General features: G+C 38.5%; 1 protein-coding gene across 3 annotated transcripts in view; it reads right to left on the bottom strand.

The window, feature by feature from the left end:
• Nucleotides 1-23,084, bottom strand: part of Zip102B (Zinc/iron regulated transporter-related protein 102B) — a 570,902-nt gene that overhangs the window by 412,879 nt on the left and 134,939 nt on the right. The window lies entirely within an intron of this gene.

Raw genomic sequence — 23,084 nt, 5'->3', positions numbered from 1 at the left:
TAAAGAAAGTAAGAACAGAGGAAGATTGTGAATCACTACAGATAGATCTAGATCAAATCTAGAAACGGAGTCAAAAGTGGGAAGTGAACTTTAATATCAAGAAATGTAGTATAATGGAGTTTGGAAAAAGTAAAAATCAATTATCGAGGAATTACAAAATTGGTGAAGAAGTCAAAAAAGTGAGCTCAGAAAGGGACCTAAGAGTAATTTATAATCAGCAAAGACATGTCACCAGACAAACATATCAATAAAATAGTTGGAGAAACCTTTAACCTACTAAGGTCGATGAAAGTGGCATTTGACTATTTAGATAAGGAAATGGTCAAGAAAATATTATTTATATTGTTAAGACCAAAATTGGAGTATGCTGCAACACTATGGACACCCAGAACTAAAAAGAATATAAAGAAATTAGAAAGAATACAAAGAGCAACGACAAAGATGGCACCAACACTCTCCAAATTAACAAAGATTGTCCAAATTGTAACTACAAACTCTGGAACAAAGAAGAGAAAGAGGAGATCTATTTATAGAATCATGAAAGGACTGGAACAAAGAAGAGAAAGAGGAGATCTATTTATAGAATCATGAAAGGACTGGAAATCCTAGGGATGATTTATTAAAGTGAGACAATAGAAAAACAAGACATGAAAAGAAACTCAAAAAGGATAATTACAGAAGAGATCTGAAAAAGAATAGCTTCCCACACAGAGTGGTGGATACCTGGAAGAATTACATAAGGCAACAGTGTGTGCAAATACTATTCAAGAATTTAAGAACAAACTTGATGCTGAAAGAAACAAAGATGGGTCACTATGAGCATACCTCCCTTCCCGTATAATACAACTAGGTAAATACAATTGATATGAAGGAAAGGGAGAAAGATCTCCCCCAATGAAAAAAATAATTGTGACACAGATGATAAAGGACCACTAACTTGATTTGTTTTTATTCAAGATGAATAGATATAATGCAAGAAAGGAATGGATGAGGGCCGATTGTGCTTTCCTGGATTTACAAAGGGCATTTGATAAGGTACCACACAAAAAGCTATAAAGAAAACTCAGAACAGGAGGCATACAAGGAAAATTATTGAAATGGAAGGAAGATTTCTTGCATGGGAGAAAAATGAGGGTGGTACTTAGAGATAAAAACTCAACCTGGGAAGAAATGATAAATGGAATCCCACAAGGTTCAATATTAGCTCCAATAATGTTTGCTATATATATAAATTACATGGATGGTGCAGAATGTTATATGAACTTCTTTGCAGATGATGCAAAAATACTGAAGTACAGAAAAAGACTGAATCACTGCAGAGATATCTGGACAAAGTCTGGGAATGGAGCCAAAAGTGGGAAATGAACTTCAATATCAAGAAATGTAGTATAATAAGAGTTTGGAAAAAGTAACAAAGTTTGGAAAAAGTAAAAAAAAAAAAGAATATCAGGACAATATGAAATCAGTACAAAGTAAAGAAAATCCATGTGAACAAGTTGTATAGACACGGTAAAGGAAACATGGACTGGAGGTGAAGCTTTATTCCTGACGTTTCGTCTAACGACTTTCTCAAAGGAATGAGCATACTAGAAACATACAGAGATTATAAACCCGCCTTATGGCTCAAGGGGGTGTGCGAACGTATAGCGCTGCGTCCTGATTGGCCCGCTGAGACAGCCAATCACTAAGCGCTATATTCGCTGAAGATTTGGCCCAGGTGAAGCTCCCAGCCTTATTGTTTATATTCGGACGAGTGGTGATGTACGCAGCTTCTATAGATTTTCTGACCTTCTTATCCATACCTTCGTGTAGAATCTCGGCTCGGTTCCATTGTGGGAGGTGCCCAGAATCGTCAACATGCACCACCATTGCGTTGGTGAGTCTATGGTGACGGAGGTCGGCCTTATGCTCCCTGATTCTAGTGTTAAGGCCCCTCTTAGTCTCTCCGTAGTATGCTTTATCGCATGATGTGCATGGGATCTTATATACGACGCTGTCTTCTCTCCCCCTCATCTTAGTCCCGCTTTTTATCATGTCACCAATCTTCGTTCCCGATGTTACGGCTGCTTTAACTTCCGTGCTCCTGAGCATTCTAATAATGTCTCCTACCTTCTCAGAGTTAGGAAGCGCCATGTATGATGTTTTTGTGGTGGCGTTGTCTTCTTTTAACCTGCTTGTGTGGATTATTTCTTCCGCTCTTCGTCTTAAGCTCAGGATTAAGCCCTTGGGGTAGCCAAGCTTCAAGAAGGCCGCGATGATGTATTCGATTTCCTCCTCTAGGAATTCCTCGCTGCATATCCTGTAGGCACGCAGGAAGAAGCCCATGACTACCCCCTTTTTCGTCCTCTCATTGTGTGCCGACAGGTAGTGTATGAAGTCGTCACGGTTCGTAGGCTTTCTGTAAACCCTGAACAGGAGGCCCTCAGTAGTCTTTATTAATAGGGTATCCAGAAACGGAAGCTTTCCCTCTTCTTCCTCTTCTATAGTGAATTGGATCTGCGGATTCACTCTATTTAATTGACTCCTGACGTCATCCAGGTCTGTCCTGTTCGGAGCGATTATAAGAACATCGTCCACGTACCTGAGCCATATTGCTCTCCTTCCTATGATATGAGAGTAGTGGTCCTTCTCTTGGACCTCCATGAAGAGGCAAGCAGCCACGGCACTCAGAGGTGACCCCATTGCAAGGCCACTGTGTTGAAGAAACTCCTCTCCCTCGAAGGTGAATGAACCAAAGTTTACGCACATGGACATCAGCTTCATGAAGTCTCCCCTGGGCAGCGGCAACTCCTCCTCGTCCTTGTTGATGACCACTCTCCACACTGCCTCCAGAGCGCCATCTGTGGGAACTTGTGTGAATAAGGATTTCACATCATAGCTGGCCATTTTCTTGTACCTCATGCTTGTCCCCTTTAATCTGCGTAGCAGGTCCTCTGAATTTCTTAAATGAGATCCACTTATGGATCCCATGGCTTTAGATAGCGAAGGTTTTGGCCAAGCCCCTATCTAAAGCCATGGGATCCATAAGTGGAGAGTGGTCATCAACATGGACGAGGAGGAGTTGCCGCTGCCCAGGGGAGACTTCATGAAGCTGGTGTCCATGTGCGTAAACTTTGGTTCATTCACCTTCGAGGGAGAGGAGTTTCTTCAACACAGTGGCCTTGCAATGGGGTCACCTCTGAGTGCCGTGGCTGCTTGCCTCTTCATGGAGGTCCAAGAGAAGGACCACTACTCTCATATCATAGGAAGGAGAGCAATATGGCTCAGGTACGTGGACGATGTTCTTATAATCGCTCCGAACAGGACAGACCTGGATGACGTCAGGAGTCAATTAAATAGAGTGAATCCGCAGATCCAATTCACTATAGAAGAGGAAGAAGAGGGAAAGCTTCCGTTTCTGGATACCCTATTAATAAAGACTACTGAGGGCCTCCTGTTCAGGGTTTACAGAAAGCCTACGAACCGTGACGACTTCATACACTACCTGTCGGCACACAATGAGAGGACGAAAAAGGGGGTAGTCATGGGCTTCTTCCTGCGTGCCTACAGGATATGCAGCGAGGAATTCCTAGAGGAGGAAATCGAATACATCATCGCGGCCTTCTTGAAGCTTGGCTACCCCAAGGGCTTAATCCTGAGCTTAAGACGAAGAGCGGAAGAAATAATCCACACAAGCAGGTTAAAAGAAGACAACGCCACCACAAAAACATCATACATGGCGCTTCCTAACTCTGAGAAGGTAGGAGACATTATTAGAATGCTCAGGAGCACGGAAGTTAAAGCAGCCGTAACATCGGGAACGAAGATTGGTGACATGATAAAAAGCGGGACTAAGATGAGGGGGAGAGAAGACAGCGTCGTATATAAGATCCCATGCACATCATGCGATAAAGCATACTACGGAGAGACTAAGAGGGGCCTTAACACTAGAATCAGGGAGCATAAGGCCGACCTCCGTCACCATAGACTCACCAACGCAATGGTGGTGCATGTTGACGATTCTGGGCACCTCCCACAATGGAACCGAGCCGAGATTCTACACGAAGGTATGGATAAGAAGGTCAGAAAATCTATAGAAGCTGCGTACATCACCACTCGTCCGAATATAAACAATAAGGCTGGGAGCTTCACCTGGGCCAAATCTTCAGCGAATATAGCGCTTAGTGATTGGCTGTCTCAGCGGGCCAATCAGGACGCAGCGCTATACGTTCGCACACCCCCTTGAGCCATAAGGCGGGTTTATAATCTCTGTATGTTTCTAGTATGCTCATTCCTTTGAGAAAGTCGTTAGACGAAACGTCAGGAATAAAGCTTCACCTCCAGTCCATGTTTCCTTTACCGTGTCTATACAAAGTAAAGAAAGTTAGCTCCTAAAAGGACCTAGGAGCAATTATTAACAAAGACATATCACCAGAGAAGCATATCAACAAAATAGTTGGAGAAACCTACAATTCACAAAGATCAATAAAGATGGCTTTTAATTACTTGGATGAAGTAATGATGTAAAAAAAAAAAAAAAAAAAAAATAGCCACACTGATAAGACCACGATTGAAGTACACTGTCATACTATGGACACCCAGAACAAAAAAGAATATAAAGAAATTAAAAAGAATGCAAAGGGCAAAGACAAAGATGACACCAACACTTAAAATTTACATACAAAGATTGTCTAAACTGGAACTACCAACCCTGGAACAAAGAAGAGAGAGAGATCTACTGGCCATTTACAGAATCATGAAAGGCATGAAAGTCTTTGACAAAGAAGACTTATTAAAGTGGGATAAAAGAAAAACAAGAGGACATGCAAATAAACTTATAAAAAAAAGACAGTTATAGAAGAGATCTGGAAAAAAAAAAGAGTGGTGGATGTTGGGAACAAATTAGACAAAACAATAGTGTACAAAAACCATACAAGAATTTTAGAACAAACTAGATACTGAGAGATGCAAAGTCAGGTCACTACAAGCATAGCTCCCCTTCCTATATAATACAGCCAGGTAAATACTTCCTCAAACAACATAACATACACATTGCCATCATACAAGAAAGAAAACTATGACACTCCCAAAAAACACCCACATTTCATCTTTTCACCACCACCAGACACAACCGGACCAATGGCAATGGTGGTGGACTCATTATCCTGATCCACCATTACCAGTCCATTTGCTTTGTGGACACAAGTGCCACTACCAAATCCCTCCTCCCTAATACAGACATAAGCATAGAAACCTAATCAATATAAATCCAAACATGTAACAAATCCACAATAACAATAGTTAACATTACATCATCCCCCACATTTCCAAATACCTTTATGCCTAACCTTAACCAAATTGCCTTATCCTGGGTGGTGACTTCAACACCAAGTAATGAACCTGGTATGTCAACAATACCTGACGCAGAGGGTTCAATCTACAAACACTTGATTCAGTGACCATCCTGAACAAAGGATTACAAAGAATTACAAAGGCTAGGCATGTTGACACTAGACCTTTTGGTCCATAACTAGGTCAGATGTGAAAAAAAAATTTATAATGATAAATAAAACTTAATAAATCAAATAAATAAAAATTATAATGTAAATAATAATCAAATAAATAAATGCATAGGTATACTTAAATAATAAACAAACAGGTAAATAGTAAATAATAATCAATCAGCAGATACATTATATTAAATGAAAAACAAGCAAATAATAATAAACAAATAGACAAGTAATAACAAAAAAACAATTAACATAAAATAAATGGCTGGCATTACAGCATCTTGCTTAGGTGTTTATCTAAACGAATCTTAAAGCTTTGAACTGACCTACATTACACTGCCTCTGCAGGAAGTTTATTCCATTCATTAACTACACGGTTGGCAAAGTTGTTTCTACCCACTTCCAAATTAAATCTATTTCCTGACAGTTTGAGACCATCGTTTTTTGTCAGATTCTCATTCAGTGTAAAAAATTTGTCACTTTTGATGTTGTCAATTCCCTTTATAATCTTAGACATGTATCAAGTCACCTCTGAGTCTACACTTTATAAGGAAAAACACATTCATTAAGTCAATTTTTAGTCAATTTTCATGATTTATTTTTTATACTTGCAGTCAGTTTTGTGGCTCACCATTGTACATTTTTCCAATCTGTCAATGTCTTTAATGAGATTCGGTGACCATATGGAAACAGCATATTCCAAATGTGGACGAACTAACAATTTATATAGCTTGTTAATGAGAGATGGACTTTTGAAGTTAAAAAATCATGCAACCAGTCCTAGAAACTTATTTTCTTTCTCAGAGGCTGAAATACACTGCTTGGATGATTTGAGATTGTTACTGATAATTATGCCAAGATCCTTTTCACTATCCACTTTTGTTAACGAATTTCCAAATAACTTGTAATCGAACTTACTGTTATTTTTTCCTATGTGCATTACCTTGCATTTACTTGTGTTAAATTTCATTAACCACTTTTCAGACCATTGCTGTAATTTATCTATATCTTCTTAAATACCTAACACAGGGGAACACTTTTTCAGTAACTTTGAGTTGCATTGGATATTTTAACGGATTTTGAAAGAGTTTTAGGCACTGATTTCAAATCTGAAATTAGTTTTTCTCTACAAGCTCTAGTTTGTATGCAATTTGAGGTTAATGAAATTGTACATATGTGAACTTGCGTAAACCATGTATAAGCATTTTAACGTCCATATATATAGATAGCTTCTAATATTTTGATCATTCTTCTTTTGTTTCAGTTCAAACATGGCTTCCAGAATGAGACATCATTGCAGAAACAAGCCTGATGCCTTCTGCTACATATGTGGATGCTACACACTCAATCGTCAGAGACGTAACATATCCTCGTTCGTCAAGCGTGCCTACAAGGCATATTTTGAAGTTCATCTTGGTGATCAAGACAAGCAATGGGCTCCTCATGTTGTGTGCCACAATTGTGAGGAAATGCTTCGAGACTGGACCAAAGGAAAACGCAAAGGTCTGCCTTTTGGAGTTCCAATGATTTGGCGCGAACCCACCAACCATGTAACTGACTGTTATTTCTGCATGGTAAACACAACGGGTGTTGGGAAGAAAAACCGACATAAGTTTACAAAGGATTACAAAGGCAAAGCATGCCGACAGGAGACCTTTTGATCCATATCTAGGTCGGATGCAAAAAAAAAAAAAAAAAAAAAAAAAAAAAAAAAAAAAAAAAAAAAAAAAAAAAAAAAAAAAAAAAAAAAAAAAAAAAAAAAAAAAAAAAAAAAAATCATATTAATAATAAATTAAAACTATAACAATGTAAATAACAATTAAAATACATAAATAAATGCATTGGTATAGTTGAATACCAAACAAACAGGTAAATAGTAAATGATAATAAATTGACATATAACTAATAATAAATGAAAATCAGACAGACAAATTATAACAAAACAAAAACAAATAATATAATATAAATTATAATAATTACAGCATCTTACTTAGGTATTTATCTAAATGATTCTTAAAGCTTCGAACTGAACTACATTGCACTACCTGTGCAGGAAGTTTATTCCATTCATTAACTACACGGTTGGCAAAGTTGTTTCTACCTACTTCCAAATTGAATCTATTTCCGGACAGTTTGAGACCATTGTTTCTTGTCTGATTCTCATTCAATGTGAAAATTTGGTCACTTTTGATGTTGTCAATTCCCTTTAAAATCTTAAAGACCTGTATCAAGTCACCTCTGAGTCTACGCTTTTTTAGGGAAAACAGATTCATGTGCTTAAGTCGATTTTCGTATGATTTATTTTTGATATTTGGAATCAGTTTTGTGGCTCGCCGTTGTACTTTTTCCAGTCTGTCAATGTCTTTAATGAGATTCGGTGACCATACGGAAACAGCATATTCCAAATGTGGACGAACTAACGATTTATATAGCTTGTTAACGAGTGATGGACTTTTGAAATCAAAAGATCGCGCAATCAATCCCAGAATCTTATTTGCTTTCTCAGAGGCTGAAATACACTGCTTGGATGATTTGAGGTCGTTACTGATAATTACGCCGAGATCTTTTTCACTATCCACTTTTGTTAACGAATTTCCAAATAACTTGTAATCGTACTTGCTGTTATTTTTACCTATGTGCATTACCTTGCATTTACTTGTGTTAAATTTCATTAGCCACTTTTCAGACCATTGCTGTAATTGATCTAAATCTTCTTGAATATCTAATTGGTTTGAGTGATCATTTGCCACTCCGCACAGTTTTGTATCATCAGCAAATTTGGAAACAGTAGATTTTAGTCCATGGTCTATATCATTTATATATACTATGAATAGAAGTGGCCCAAGAACAGAACCCTGAGGAACTCCACTTGCAACACTTTTCCATCCAGAAGTTTTTCCATTTAAAACAACTCTCTGTTTTCGACCTTTCAACCAATTACTAGTCCAACCTAATAGGCTACCACTTATTCCATGCAAAGCTAATTTAGTAAGTAGTCTTTCGTGTGGGATGGTATCAAAAGGTTTTGCAAAGTCTAGATATATTAAATCTATATTGTTTCTTTTGTCATAATTCGAGACAACTGTGTTGTAGAATTCGAGTAAGTTAGTCACGCAAGAACGTTTCCGTCTGAAACCATGTTGGCTATCATTTATCAAACGGTTACTTTCTAAATGATATTCGATAGCATCTCTGATGATAGTTTCCATTATTTTTCCTACGATCGAAGTCAAACTAATAGGCCTATAGTTATTTGGTTTCTTTTTGTCACCTTTTTTGAATATGGGAGTAACGTTAGCTAGCTTCCATTCTCTTGGGACATCTCCGGATATGATGGATTTCTTGAAAATAATTTCTAATGGAACAACAATCTCATTTTTCATTTCCTTTAAGATTCTTGGATGCCAACCGTCAGGCCCTGGTGTTTTATTAACTTTGAGTTTGTCTATACACCTTTTAATTGTTTCTTTTGTTATATTTACCGTAGTGAGTAAGTTTACCCCAGACTTTTCACAGGTTTCAGTTTGGAATTCACTTTGAGGTGTTTCATTTACGAATACCGAGCTAAAATAATTGTTTAAGAGATTACACATTCCTTCATTTGAATATTCAAGTTGACCATCAGCAGATAATAGTGGACCAATGTGATTCCTAACAAACTTTTTATCTCTAATGTAACTATAGAATTCTTTGGGATTCTCTTTGGATTTCTCAGCGATGTTCATTTCGTATTGTCGTTTTCTTTTTCTTATTGTCTTTTTTAAATCTCTCTGTATTGATACATAACTTTCATAGTCATTAGATGCACCCGAGTACTTATATTTCTTATAAGCCTGTCTCTTTTTAGCAATACTTTTTTCAGTTTCTTTGTCGAGCCACTTTGGGCGAGCCTGATTTGGGGGACGTCTGTCCTTAAAAGAAATGTAAGTTTGAATCATCTTAGTGAGCGTATTTTGAAATATTTCCCACATCTGATCTACAGGTCTTTCGTTTAATTTTTCCTCCCAATCTGTAAGCTGAAGCTCCTGACGTAGTTCTATGAACTGAGCTTTACTGAAATCGGGTATTTTAGAAGCACAAGTATCTATTCTAAAATTGTTTAGGAGTTTGAATCTAAGTTGTGATCGCTATTTGCAACAGATTCACCGACTTCTACATCAGTTGCCATGCTCTCGCGGCTAGTGATCAATAAATCGAGTAAGTTTCCATATCTTGTGGGCTCTTTTACATGCTGAATTAAGTAATTGTCACCAAGAAAATCAATCAAGCGACTACCTATATGGCCATGTCAAGGGTCATCCAATCAATGTCAGTAAAATTGAAATCACCCATTATCAATAAATCCCGGTTGCAGAAACTAGACAGTTCTTGAAATAACAGTTTGTCGTCTGCTAATGATAATGTCTTTGGCCTATTATATATTACACCTATATTCATTTTTTGTCCATTTGTTTGGGTTAACTCAACCCACAAACGTATCCGAACATTCCCTCAGCTATTCGGCCTGTTCCGCACTCTGAAGAAGTACCTGTTCCAGTTTTCAAAGGCTTGCCTTCATTGGACGATAAAGACATTGGACATGAAACAAGCCAGCAAGACAGTTGTGACAGTGAATTGTCAGAAAAGTGTTCACAATCGGAGGACTGTTCTTCAGACACTGAACCTTTCCCCGTCCCTAAGCCTCTTCCCCAGGCTGAACTGAATGATTTAGTGCGGGATTTAGGTCTTTCAAAGAAAGCAGCAGAGCTTTTGGCATCAAGATTACAAGGCAGAAATCTTGTTGATCACTCTGTTAAAGTATCATATTTCAGAAAGCGTGACCAGCTTTTTGTGACCTTCTTTTCAAAAGACAGACAGTTTGTTTACTGCCATGACATCCCAGGGCTTCTCAAAGAACTGGGTGTACCTTACTATAGTCCTGCTGAATGGAGACTCTTTTTAGACAGTTCAAAACGCAGTCTAAAGTGTGTTCTTTTACATAATGGCAATGTTTATGGAGCAGTACCTGTCGGTCACTCAGTGCATTTGCGGGAAGACTATGATGATATGAGAATGGTCATGGACTTATTAAAGTATCATGAGCACAATTGGATAATTTGTGTAGACTTAAAGATGGTCAACTTTCTTCTTGGACAACAGAAAGGTTTCACCAAGTTTCCATGTTTCCTCTGTATGTGGGACAGCCGAGCACGAGACAGACATTGGGTCCAGAAGGACTGGCCTATTCGTGACACCCTTGAAGCAGGCATGCCAAATATCATACAAGACCCAATTGTAAACAGAGATAAGATCATCTTTCCTCCTCTTCACATCAAATTAGGTTTGATGAAACAATTTGTCAAGGCACTGGAAACCGAAGGTGAATGTTTCCAACACATCATCACAGCTTTACCAGGGTTATCATTTGAGAAGATCAAAGCAGGCGTGTTTGATGGCCCACAGATTCAAACCCTAATTCGTGATGATCAGTTTGTTGCTAAGATGACCGCTTTAGAAAGGGCAGCATGGTTATCCTTTGTGGCAGTCGTTCAGAACTTCCTTGGAAACAATAAGGCGGAGAACTACAGTGAACTTGTGAACAGAATGCTCCTTGCTTTTCGTGATCTCGGGTGCAACATGAGCATCAAGCTTCATTTTTTTAACAGCCACCTTGATCAGTTCCCTGACAACCTGGGGGCTGTGAGTGACGAACAAGGAGAACGATTCCACCAAGACCTAAAGATCATGGAAGAACGCTACCAAGGGCGCTGGGACAAAAGTATGATGGCTGACTACTGCTGGAGCATTAAACGAAATTGCCCAGATGAAATGTACAAATGCAAAAGTTACAAATGCAAATTCCTGCCTGAAAAAAATACACAAAGAAATTGATAAGCTTCCATCAGCTGTGGTGATGTTCTGAAGGATGCTAATCTAACTTTGGGATAGATGTTCTGTTAATGTTCTGTTTCTTCTGCATTAATAAATGTACAGAAATGGCTTTCATACTGTTTTAAGATTCAAGTGAACAAAAGAATTGTGGCTGATATTGCAATTTCCTATAATAACGAAAATTTAAAAAATAAATAAAAATGTCAAATTGCATAAAATCTGTAGCTTGCAGACAAAACCCGACTTCAGATTTGAAATCAGCACACTCAAGTTGACTAGAGAAAAGTCTTTTTTTAAGTGCAACAAAATGAGTGTTCCCCAGTGTAATTGATTCAATTGATCATTTGCCATTCCACTCAGTTTTGTATCATCAGCAAATTTGGAGACAATAGATTTTAGTCCACAGTCTACATCATTTATATATATACTATGAATAGAAGTGGCCCAAGAATGGAACCCTGAGGAACTCCACTCATAAAAAAATTTCCATCTAGAAGTTTTGCCATTTAAAACAACTCTGTTTTCGATCATTCAACCAATTACTAGTCCAACTTAATAGGTTACCACTTACCCATAATCACATACATATCCCCCATCAATCCTTCTACACACTTCCTCTCCTGATATCACATTCTGTTCCCCTGCCTAATCCCAACAACTTCATGAAAAGTGGTTGGAGCCCTTGAATCCAATCACCTTCCAATCATCATCACCAAGACATGATGCACCCCAGTTGGCCAAAGACACACATTACCAATTACAAGAGAGCAAACCAGGAAGCTTTCACTGAAGAGACAGAATAACAATTTGAAATACAAAACAGTACACCACTCACAGATAGAGATGCTGCTGTGCAAACTTTCAATACAATCATCAAAATGCGGAAAAGAAATACATCCCCAAAGACAACAGAAAATCACACAACTCCAACTTCACACCAGAAATCCAAGGCCTCATCGGACAATGCAACACACTTAAACACATCCAAATGTATCAGACCAAATAAAAACACTAAACACTAAGGTTAACAACAAAATATATGAAAAAAAGGCTGACATTTGTTGACACAATCTCAAAACAAACATCAGAAAACTGTACAAGACACTCAACACCATTACACTATCCAACAGTAACACAACACACTCTCACACAGCAATAACCACAACAGTCAAGTTACCCTCATAATACAGACAACAAGCAAACACTCATGAATCATTTTGCAAAGACAAGCCATTTCACTTCTCACCCTGACAACCAACGAATCATTTGATGTAAGAAAGACTTCCCCACAAACCCAGACTATATATCCTTCATAGACAGCCTGACAAAACATATAATCCATAGCCTCAAGCACTCATATGCCTGTGGACCTGACAATATAAGTTACATCCACCTAAAAAGCATTGGACCACATGGTACACACACATTCACCAATATTGCAAACTACAGCTATTTACACAACACTATACATATGGAAGTATGCGAAAATTATCACCATCTCCAAATCCCAAAAAGAACCAATAGTTCCAGCATAACACTCCCCAATCACACTTCTCTGCACCCCCTCCAAAGTCACAAACCACCCCATACATTAAATGTACATTAAGTGCTGGTATAACAAAAAATGTAGTAAGGCAATGGATAGAAGAGACAAAGCTTGGAAAAAATGGGGGGGGGAATGGGGAAATGGCAAATATATATAAAACTGAGAAATGAATATGTGAAAATATGCAGAAAAGAAAAGAAAAACTATGAAAAAGATATAATAGATAAATGAAAGGATCAACCTTGATTATTCTACAGGTATGTGAATGGTAAACTGAAAAATAAACAAGAAATAGTAAAACTGCATCAAGGAAATGAGGAATATATAGAAAATTTAGAAATGGCGGAGGTTATGAACAAACATTCAAGTCTGTATTCACAATAGAAAATGCACATAATTGAGAAGAAGAAAAGCTAGAAAGATCCCCCCCAATGAAATAAATAAATGTAACACAAAAAGAAATAAAGAACCAAATAATAACCCTTGATGTCAGAAAATCACATGGTCTGGATGGAATTGCAAACTGGATACTAAAAGAATGTATAGATGAGCTAGTGGACAAGGTATATAGAATAATAGATTGCTCACTCTATTTGGAAAGGTACTACAATATTGGAAAAATGCAAATATCATACCAATACATAAAGGGGGAAATAAGGAAGACCCAACAAACTATAGGCTGATCTCCCTTACAAGCACAATAGCTAAAATATGTGAAAAAGTTATCAAAAGTAGATGGCTTAAACATCTGGAGGAAAAAAGATAATGAATCCAAAAACAATTTGGCTTTACACAAAGAAGATCTTGTGCCACCAACTTGATTTGTTTTTATTCAAGGCACATAATACAAGGAAGGGATGGATGGGTGGATTGTGCTTTTCTAGATTTACAAAAGGCATTTGATAAGGTACCACAAAAAAAAACTAACAAGAAAAATTTAAACAACAGGTGTACAAGGAAAGTTAATGAAATGGATGGAAGATTTCTTGAACAGGAGAAAAATGAGGGTGGTAGTTAAGACACAAAAACTTGACCTGCGAAGAGATGATTAGTGGAGTCCCAGAAGGTTCTGTATTAGCTCTGATAATGTTTGCCATATATGTAAGGTGTTGAATGTTATATGAACTTCTTTGCAGATGATGCAAAACTACTAATGAAAGTAAGTACAGAGAAAGACTGTGAACCACTTCAGAGAGATCTGGACAAAGTCTGGAAATGGAGTCAAAAGTGGGAAGTGAACTTCAACATCAAGAAATGCAACATAATGAGGTTTGGAAAAAGTAAGAATAGAATATTGGACAATACAGGTAAACGTCGACTTACGATGGCCGCGACTTACGATTGTTCGACTTTACGATGACGACGACGACGACGACGATATGATAATTTAACCCCTTCCATACGGTGCCACACACGTAGGCGTCATGAGGAGCAAGTGGATTCGCAACGCTGCCATATCGACGTCTTGATTATATTTATTGTAGTCGCCCCTGTGTTTTTACATTCTCTCAAATGTGCCTGAATCCCATTCTCTGTGGTTTTCAAAATTCGCGGGTGAAAGAGAGAACGATCGATATAAGCGGTGACTATATTTTATGATGCGAGTATTATTACGTCACGTCGTACGGCTGGCATTGGCTGCTGCCCGTGAGATTTAAGTTCCGTACTGAAAATACATATTATAGTGTTTGAATATGGTAAAAAGGATAAAAATAATTAAATAAACTACTGTACATGTTTAATAGGCTATATTCAGTATCTCTGGTGGTTAATATACAGGTAGGCTAGGTACAGTGACCACGGAACAGTGATACACAAATTGGGGATCGACTTACGATGAAATCGTCTTACGATGGCTCTATCGAAACCTAATGCCATCGTAAGTCGACGTTTACCTGTATAAGGTTGGTGGACATTTGGGAGTGGATGATGGGAGGAGGTGTAACCTAGTTGTATTTTACGGGACGAGAGCTATGCTCATACAACCACTCCTCGTTTAACGACGACAATTGGAACCAACATCGCCATCGTTAACCGAATTGGTTGTTAAGCGAAAGTGTATACATATACGTACATGTACTGTATGTACAATATCCAGCAATACATGTATCTTTATTTTCGTGTATTTTCCCTCTTTTATACAGTACAGGTACTCCTCGTTTAACGACCTACTCGGTTAACGACAACTCGGAGTAATGACGGGCTTTGTGACGTCATTTAACGTAAATCTCCCGAAGTTACGACGTCGTGTACGATAATTAAGTTGGCTGAGGCAAATTTGTATGATGTTATAAATGAACTTGTACGGTGGATATTAGCTGTGAGGTAGTGTTCTGAAGCTTAGGTCTACATTACCATCCTGCAAGCTGCAAAAACTACCTGGGGTACAGTGTATACCGGTAGTGGTAAATTTTTAGTTTCGACCATGGGCGCAATATAACAATAGAAAATTAATTATTAATTTTGTATATTATATTGTATCAACGTAATATGCAATTTTGTGAGCGGAAATGAAAAAAAAATGCTAAAACAGATTTCGTAAGTAACGAAGTCATGTCGGACGAATGGTACACCATGTTTGTTATGATAGATGCCGATGTCGAAGAAATGAAAGGATGATAAATTAATTCGTCTAACCTAAACTAAACTAACCTAACCTGTGTTTAATAAATCATTATCTGCAAATTAAATGTCATCCGGCTCGTCCTCGTTGTCGTCGTCGTGAGAGACGTTGGCAGATGACAAGATGGCGTCCCGAGCCTATGCTACCGACTTCGTTCATTAGCATATTTTCTTGTAGCAAGGTATTTTTTACTTTCATTTCTGCCCACAAAATTGCATATTACGTTGATACATTTTAATTTACAAAATTAATAATTAATTTTCTATTGCTATATTTCGCCCATGGTCGAAACTAAAAAAATACCCCGGTATTCAATATGGAATGTCAGCATACGCGGATTTGGTCTTATACGGTAATTTTAGGAACCTAACCACCGTAAATAAACAGTAAATAAAGCTTTAATGTACTGTATAAAAGAGGGAAAATACACGAAAATAAAGATACATGTATTGCTGGACATTGTACATACAGTACACTCACTATCCGAGTTACGACCTGTGCGACTTACGTCCAACCGTACTTACGACCACATTCAGCAGATGTCTACATGCACATATTATGAGTTTACTGGTTTACTGTACGTTTGCACGTGGCGTCCAGCATCCCGTACGACAGTTACGGCAGCACAGCACAGCATCTCACCAAGGTTGCGCTGTCTGCCATAATTATGGTATTTCTACCATAATTTAGTGTGTATCTACCATCTACCATACGATGTCTACCATATACCATAATTTTACTGGAATTGATATTATACCGTATTTCGATTCCCAGTTCCCACCGATAATATAATCAGGGCAGGTAGGAATGGTCATAAAGGGCAGTTTTGCCCGATCGGTGATACACGCTTACCCGAAAGTCAAGACAGAGAGTCGGTTTACAGTAGTAGGCAACATAACACATCCTTGACAAAGTCCTACCTTTACCTCAAACCATTCACTCTCTCCATTTCCAATCCTGACACATGCTCTACTACTCTCGTAAAAACTCTTGACAGCTCCTAGAAGCTTTCTTCCTATCCTGTATATCTGCAAAACCTCCCACAGTGCCTTCCTGTCTCCCCTGGCATAAGCCTTTTCCAGATCTATAAAAGCCCAAAAAACATTCTTATCTTTCCCTATAGCTTTCTCACATATCTGTCTTACCACAAAATTCTGATCAACGCAACCTCTACCTGTCCTAAATCCACACTGTTCCTCACCAATTACTCCCTCTGTTCCTCTCCTAATCCTCTCAATCAAGATCATCCCATAAGCCTTCCCAACTATGCTTAACAAGCTAATCCCTCTGAAACTACTACACTCACACTTGTCCCCTTTTCCCTTGTAAAGTGGAACTATACAGGCACTCCTCCAGTCCTCCGACACTCTACCCTCTCTCCAGCAAACATTAAATAAGCTCACCAGCCAGTCCACCATCACTGTACCTCCTTTTTTTAGACATTCTCTATGAGGTGGAATGGGGGTGAGGTAGTATGTGTGAGCAAAATTTGACACAGCCTGAAGGGATTTCTCCCCATCTTCTCTTTTTCTGCATGAGGGGACGGAGAGGGGGGGGGGTCACCAATTTAATGAAGCGGCCTTGCTATGGATGTGGTGTGTCTTGCGACACTGCTTCTGACCCAGGGCAGTGGACAAGATGCAGGGATGACCCATCATCCAGGAGGTACCAAGAGAAGAGGGAGGGTAGAAGGTGGAGGGGAGTGGAGTGTATTAGGGATGGAATGGGTGGGAATGGTTTTTCATGCCTTTTCTTTTTGGCTACCTCCCTTGTATGGGGGAAAAAGCACTTGGTATATGTATGTAAAAACATATTAAGTTTGTGGTACATGATCTTCCACTTCTAAAGCCAAATTGTTTTGGGTTTAACATTTTATTCTCTTCCAAGTGTTTGATCCATTTGTTTCTGATAACTTCTTTGTATATTTTTGCTATTGTGCTTGTAAGAGATACTGGTCTGAAGTTTGTAGGATCCCCTTTGTTTCCTCCTTTATAAATTGGTACTATGTTTGCATCTTTCCAATCTTGTGGTACCTTTCCTTCCTTGAGTGACAAATCTATTATCTTGTATAATTTGTCTGTTAATTCTTTTATACACTCTTTCAGTATCCAATTTGCAATTCCATCCAGTCCATGCGATTTCCTAAAACTAAGTTTTTTATTTTATCTCATTTCTTTCTATGTTACCTTTACTTCTTTCATTTTTGGGGATCTTTCTCGTAGTCCATCTTCCCAAATTTGTGAGCTCTCAATTGTAAAAACAAACCTGAAATGTCTGATCATAATTTCTGCCATTTCTGTGTCATCTACATATTCTTCATTTCCTTCACACAGTTTTACAATTTCTTTTTTGTCTTATAATTGATCATTTACATATGTTATAGAGTTTAGGTTGATCCTTACATTTGTCTTCAATATCTTTTGCATAGTTTCTTTTTTCTTTCCTGCATATATTCACATATTCATTCCTAAATTTTATATATGTTTGCCATTTGGATGTTTTTTTTTTGTCTTTTTTCCATCTTTTCCAGGCTTTGTTTCTTCTGTCTTTAGCCTCACTGTACCTTTTATTATATCAACACTTTATATAAATCTCTTTTTGCTTCTTCTTTGGTACATATTTATCAATTCCTTCCTTGTACTTTTCTTTTGAGAATTTATCCCAGTTTGTGTTTTGGAATTTTTTTCTTAGTTTTACAAAATCCATTTTGTTGTACATTAACCTTCCTTCTCTATGTTTTTCATTCCTTCTTACAACTGTTTTGTTCTTTTAATTCAAACTCTATTAGTACATGGTCACTCTTTCCAATTGGTGTCTTGTACTCCATTTTGTTCACAATATCCGGTTCAGAAGTTAATATTAAGTCTAGTTTCGACAGTTCCTCATTGTTTCTATATCTAGTATTTTCCTTAACCCATTGTGTTAAGGTATATTCGATGGTCATATCTAGTAAAATGTTGCTCCAAAGTTCTTCTCCCCCTTTTACTATCATTTCTTCCCATTAAAGTCACCCATAATTACTATGTTACCACCCTCTTTCAGTAACTCATTTAGCACATTCTTTGTGTCTTCCAGTAACTTAGAATGATCACCATCAGACCAAGCCTATGTTTTTGGTGGCACATATACTTTTGCAAATTTTCTACTTTTCATATTTTTATTTACAACTTTATTCATAATTAATTCCACATTATATTTGCCTTCATTTATCTTTGTCACTTTTAAACCCTTTCTGGTCAATACCATGACACCTCCCCATTGTCAGGTTTCTCTATTTCCAGATAGTCATTTAGTTAATTAATTCCAGAGATCATACCGTCGGTATTTGTGTTTGCTACTTTTGGTTTCATATTTTCTTTTTTCTTTTTTTAAGTTTCTATTCTTCTGATGTACCATTTTTTCAGTCTCAGGTCCAGTACACTCTCTCTCTCTCTCTCTCTCTCTCTCTCTCTCTCTCTCTCTCTCTCTCAAAAAAAAAAAAAAAAAAAAAAAAAAAAAAAAAATCCACCTCCGTTCTTTTTTCATTTCTATTGTTGGTTTCAATTCTGAGAGCCTTCTCTTTCTCTTTTTCTTCATCACTCATTTCCTTTTTTATCCATCTATCTTTGATTTTCTCACCGTTTGTTAATTCAACCGCTTTCGATAGTACCTCTTCAGCTATCATTTGAGTTCTTAGTTTTATTTTCAGAGGTCTATGCTGTTTTTCTTTTGTGTATTTGCCTATCCTGTGAATCTAGTCCATTTCTTTGTCAAAATTTTGCCCTTCATCCTGAATTTCTTTCAGAATTTCCTTTGCTGTTTCCTTTCCTCCTTTTCTCTCTGGTATTTATATATATTGTGTTTTTCTAGGATATCATGGACCACAATGCATTTACCTTCATCGACTGTATCTCTCACCCAATTTTCCTTTTCTTTAATTACTTTCATAAGTAATTAAAAGATGTTTTGGAAGGAAATTAAAAGAGGAAGAGGAGGCGAATCAAGTAGAGAAGAAAAGGTAAAAGGTGCAGATGGAGAGATGATAATGGAAGAAAAGGCAGTGAGAGGAAGGTGGGCAGAGAATTTTAGGAAGTTGCTAAATGTGAAGGAGGATAGGGAGGGAAAGGTAGTTGCAGTGGGAAGCTCTAAGAAAATGAGAGTGATGAGTGAGGAAAATGGAGGAGAAATAGGGAAGGATGAAGTGAAAGCAGCTGTTAAGATGATGAGAGCAGGTAAGGCACCTGGGTTGGATGGATGCCATGCAGAATGTCTGAAGAAAGGAGGTACAGTTATGGTGGACTGGCTGGTGAGGTTATTTAATGTTTGTTTAAGAGAGGGTAGAGTGCCAGAGGACTGGAGGAGTGCCTGTATAGTTCTGCTTTACAAAGGAAAGGGGGACAAGTGTGAGTATAGTAGTTACAGAGGGATCAGCTTGCTGAGTGTAGTTGGGAAGGCTTATGGGAGGGTCTTGATTGAGAGGATTAGGAGAGGAACAGAGGAAGTGATTGGTGAGGAACAGTGTGGTTTTAGGACAGGTAGGGGTTCCGTAGATCAGATTTTTGTGGTAAGAATGATATGTGAGAAAGCTATAGGAAAAGGTAAGGATGTTTTTTGGGCTTTTATGGATCTGGAAAAGGCTTACAACAGGGTAGACAGGAAGGCACTGTGGGAGGTACTGCAGATATACAGGATAGGAGGAAAGCTGTTAAGAGCAGTCAAGAGTTTTAATGATAGTAGAGCTTGCATTAGGATTAGAAATGGAGAGTGTGAATGTTTTGAGGTAAAGGTGGGACTTTGTCAGGGGTGTGTTTTGTCGCCCTGGCTGTTCAATCTTTACGTGGATGGGGTGGTGCGAGAGGTGAATGCAAGGGTAGTGGGTCAGGGGTTGGAGATGATTAACCTCTTCACTCTGGGGCACATCGCACATCTGGCAGCATTAGCTGCCCGACGTGCGATGTTGCGTCATAATAATCGCATTATCAAAAATAAAGTCAGTCCTCAATCGTTCGTTCTCTTTCACCCATGAATTTTGATAACCATAGAAAATATGATGAAGCCAGTTTAGAGAGAATGGATGTTACGTAGGTACGACTACGATAAATATAATCAAGATGCCAACGTCGGCATCATCGCGTACCCACTTGCTCCTCATGCCGCCTACGTAGGCGTCACCATATGGAAGTGGTTAAAGAAAATGGAGAAAAGTGGGAAGTGAGCCAGCTGTTGTTTGCTGACGACACTGCACTTGCAGCAGGATCAGAGGAGGGATTGAGGAAGTTAGTGACAGAGTTTGAGAAGGTGTGTGAAAGAAGGAAGCTGAAGATAAATGTGGGTAAAAGTAAGGTGATGAGATGTACAAGGGGAGAGAGTGACAGTAGGCTGGAAGTGAGCATTAAGGGTGAGAAACTGGAGGAAGTGGATAGTTTTAGATACTTGGGTGTGAATGTGGCAGGAAAGGGAGGAGTGGGGGTGGAGGTAGAATGTAGATTGAGAGAAGCGAGTAAATGCCTTGGTGGATTAAAAAGTGTAATGAGAAATAGACATCTGGGAATGGATGCTAAGAGGTTATATGAAGGAGTGATTGTGCCAACAGCAATGTACGGGGCAGAAACATGGAACATGAGAGAGGAAGAGAGGAGTTTGAATGTGTTTGAGATGAAATGTCTGAGAAGTATGATAGGGGTTACTAGGCTGGATAGAGTGAGAAATGAGGAGGTGAGGAGGAGAACAGGGGTGGAAAGGGAACTGGGAGATAGGGTTGATGAAAGAGTATTAGGATGGTTTGGACACATGGAAAGAATGAGTGAAGAAAGATTAGTAAAAGAAGTGTGGAAGGCGGAGGTGGAAGGAGTGAATATGAGGGGGCGTCCTAGGATGAGATGGATGGATGGGGTGAAAGGGGCTTTACAAAAGAGAGGAATGTCTGTAGAGGAAGGACTGGAGAGGACAGAAGATAGGGGTGAATGGAGAAGGGTTGTATATAGATGAGGCTGTGATGCATGAGGGGGATTGGGTGGGGGATGGGAGGTGAGGAAGTATATATGAGAACAAATTTGACGCAGCCCAAAGGGATTTCTCCCCGTCTTCTCCTTTCCTGCATGAGGGGACGGAGAGGGGGGGGTCGCTGATTTTATGAATCGGCCTTGCTGTGGATGTGCTGTGTCTTGCGACACTGCTTCTGACCCAGGGCAGTGGACAGGATGCAGGGATGACCCGTCATCCAGGAGGTGCCAAGATAGGAGAGAGGGAGGAGGGTGGAGGGGAGTGGAATATATGGGAAATGAAATGGGTGGGAGTGATTTCTATGCCTTTTTCTTTTTGGCTACCCCCCGTGTAAGGGGGGAAAAGCCTTTGGTATATGTATGTACAGTATGTATGTACTTTCATAACTGTTTCTTTTGTATTTTCCTCCATCTACTTTTGTACTATTTCTCTAAAGGTTATTTTTTGGTTTTCCTGTTCTTGTTTCCATGGATTTTTTATTTGAAGGAGGTCTGTTTCCTTGATTGACTCTTCCACCTTTCCAGTCACTACCTGTAATTGCTCTTTGATCTCCTTTTTCAGTTCTTCATTTTTATTTTTATCCTCATTTTTCATTCTTTCATTTTCTCTTTTGAGCATATCAATTTCGCTCTTTAGGTCACTTAATTCTCTAATCGTTTGCTCATTACTCTTATGCAAAGTAATCAATTCCCTAAGTACAGCTCGGTAGTCCAATTTTAAATCTATGATTTCTTCCAATAATTCATTTACTTCATGATTTCTTAATGCATTGCTATATCTAACTTCTCTATCTATATCTAAGCCTTTACCTATTTCTCCTGGATTTCTTTGAAAACCTGAAAAACTGTTGTTTTCCCACCTTTGATTTATTCTTGGTGTGTCAATTAAACATGTTCTCTTGGGAATTACTCCTCTCAGCGACTCTGCTGAACAAAGATTGTCCTAACTGGAATTGCCGACCCTGGAACAAAGAAGAGAACAAGGGGACCTACTAGCCATCTACAGGATTATGAAAGGCAAGGAACGCCTTGATAGAGAGGACTTATCAAAGTGGGACCAAGGAAAAACAAGAGGGCATGCAATGAAACTCAAAAAGGACAACTGCAGAAGAGACCTGAAAAAGAATAGCTTCCCACACAGAGTGATAGACGTCTGGAACACACTGGATGAAAAAATAATGTCTGCAAACACCATACAAGAATTTAAGAACAAACTTGATCTTGCGAGATACAAAAATGGGTCACCATGAGCATAGCTCCCCTTCCTGTAAAATACAATTAGGTAAATACAATCTCCTCTTAGCATCCATTCCCAAATGTCTATTTCTCATTACACTTTTTAATCGCACCAAGACATTTACTTGCTTCTCTCAATCTACATTCTACTTCCACTTCCACTCCTCCCTTTTCCACCACATTTGCACCCAAGTATCTAAAGCTATCCACTTTCTCCAGTCTCTCTCCCTTAATACTAACTTCCAATTTCCTACCACATTCTCCCCTTGCACATCTCATAACCTTACTTTTACCCACATTTATCTTCAACTTCCTTCTTTTACACACCTTCCCAAACT

This window comes from Oratosquilla oratoria, chromosome 1, assembly GCF_046742065.1.
Source record: "Oratosquilla oratoria isolate Oo_2021 chromosome 1, ASM4674206v1, whole genome shotgun sequence".
NCBI classification, from domain to species: Eukaryota; Metazoa; Arthropoda; class Malacostraca; order Stomatopoda; family Squillidae; genus Oratosquilla; species Oratosquilla oratoria.
This window is presented reverse-complemented; position numbering and strand designations above follow the sequence as displayed.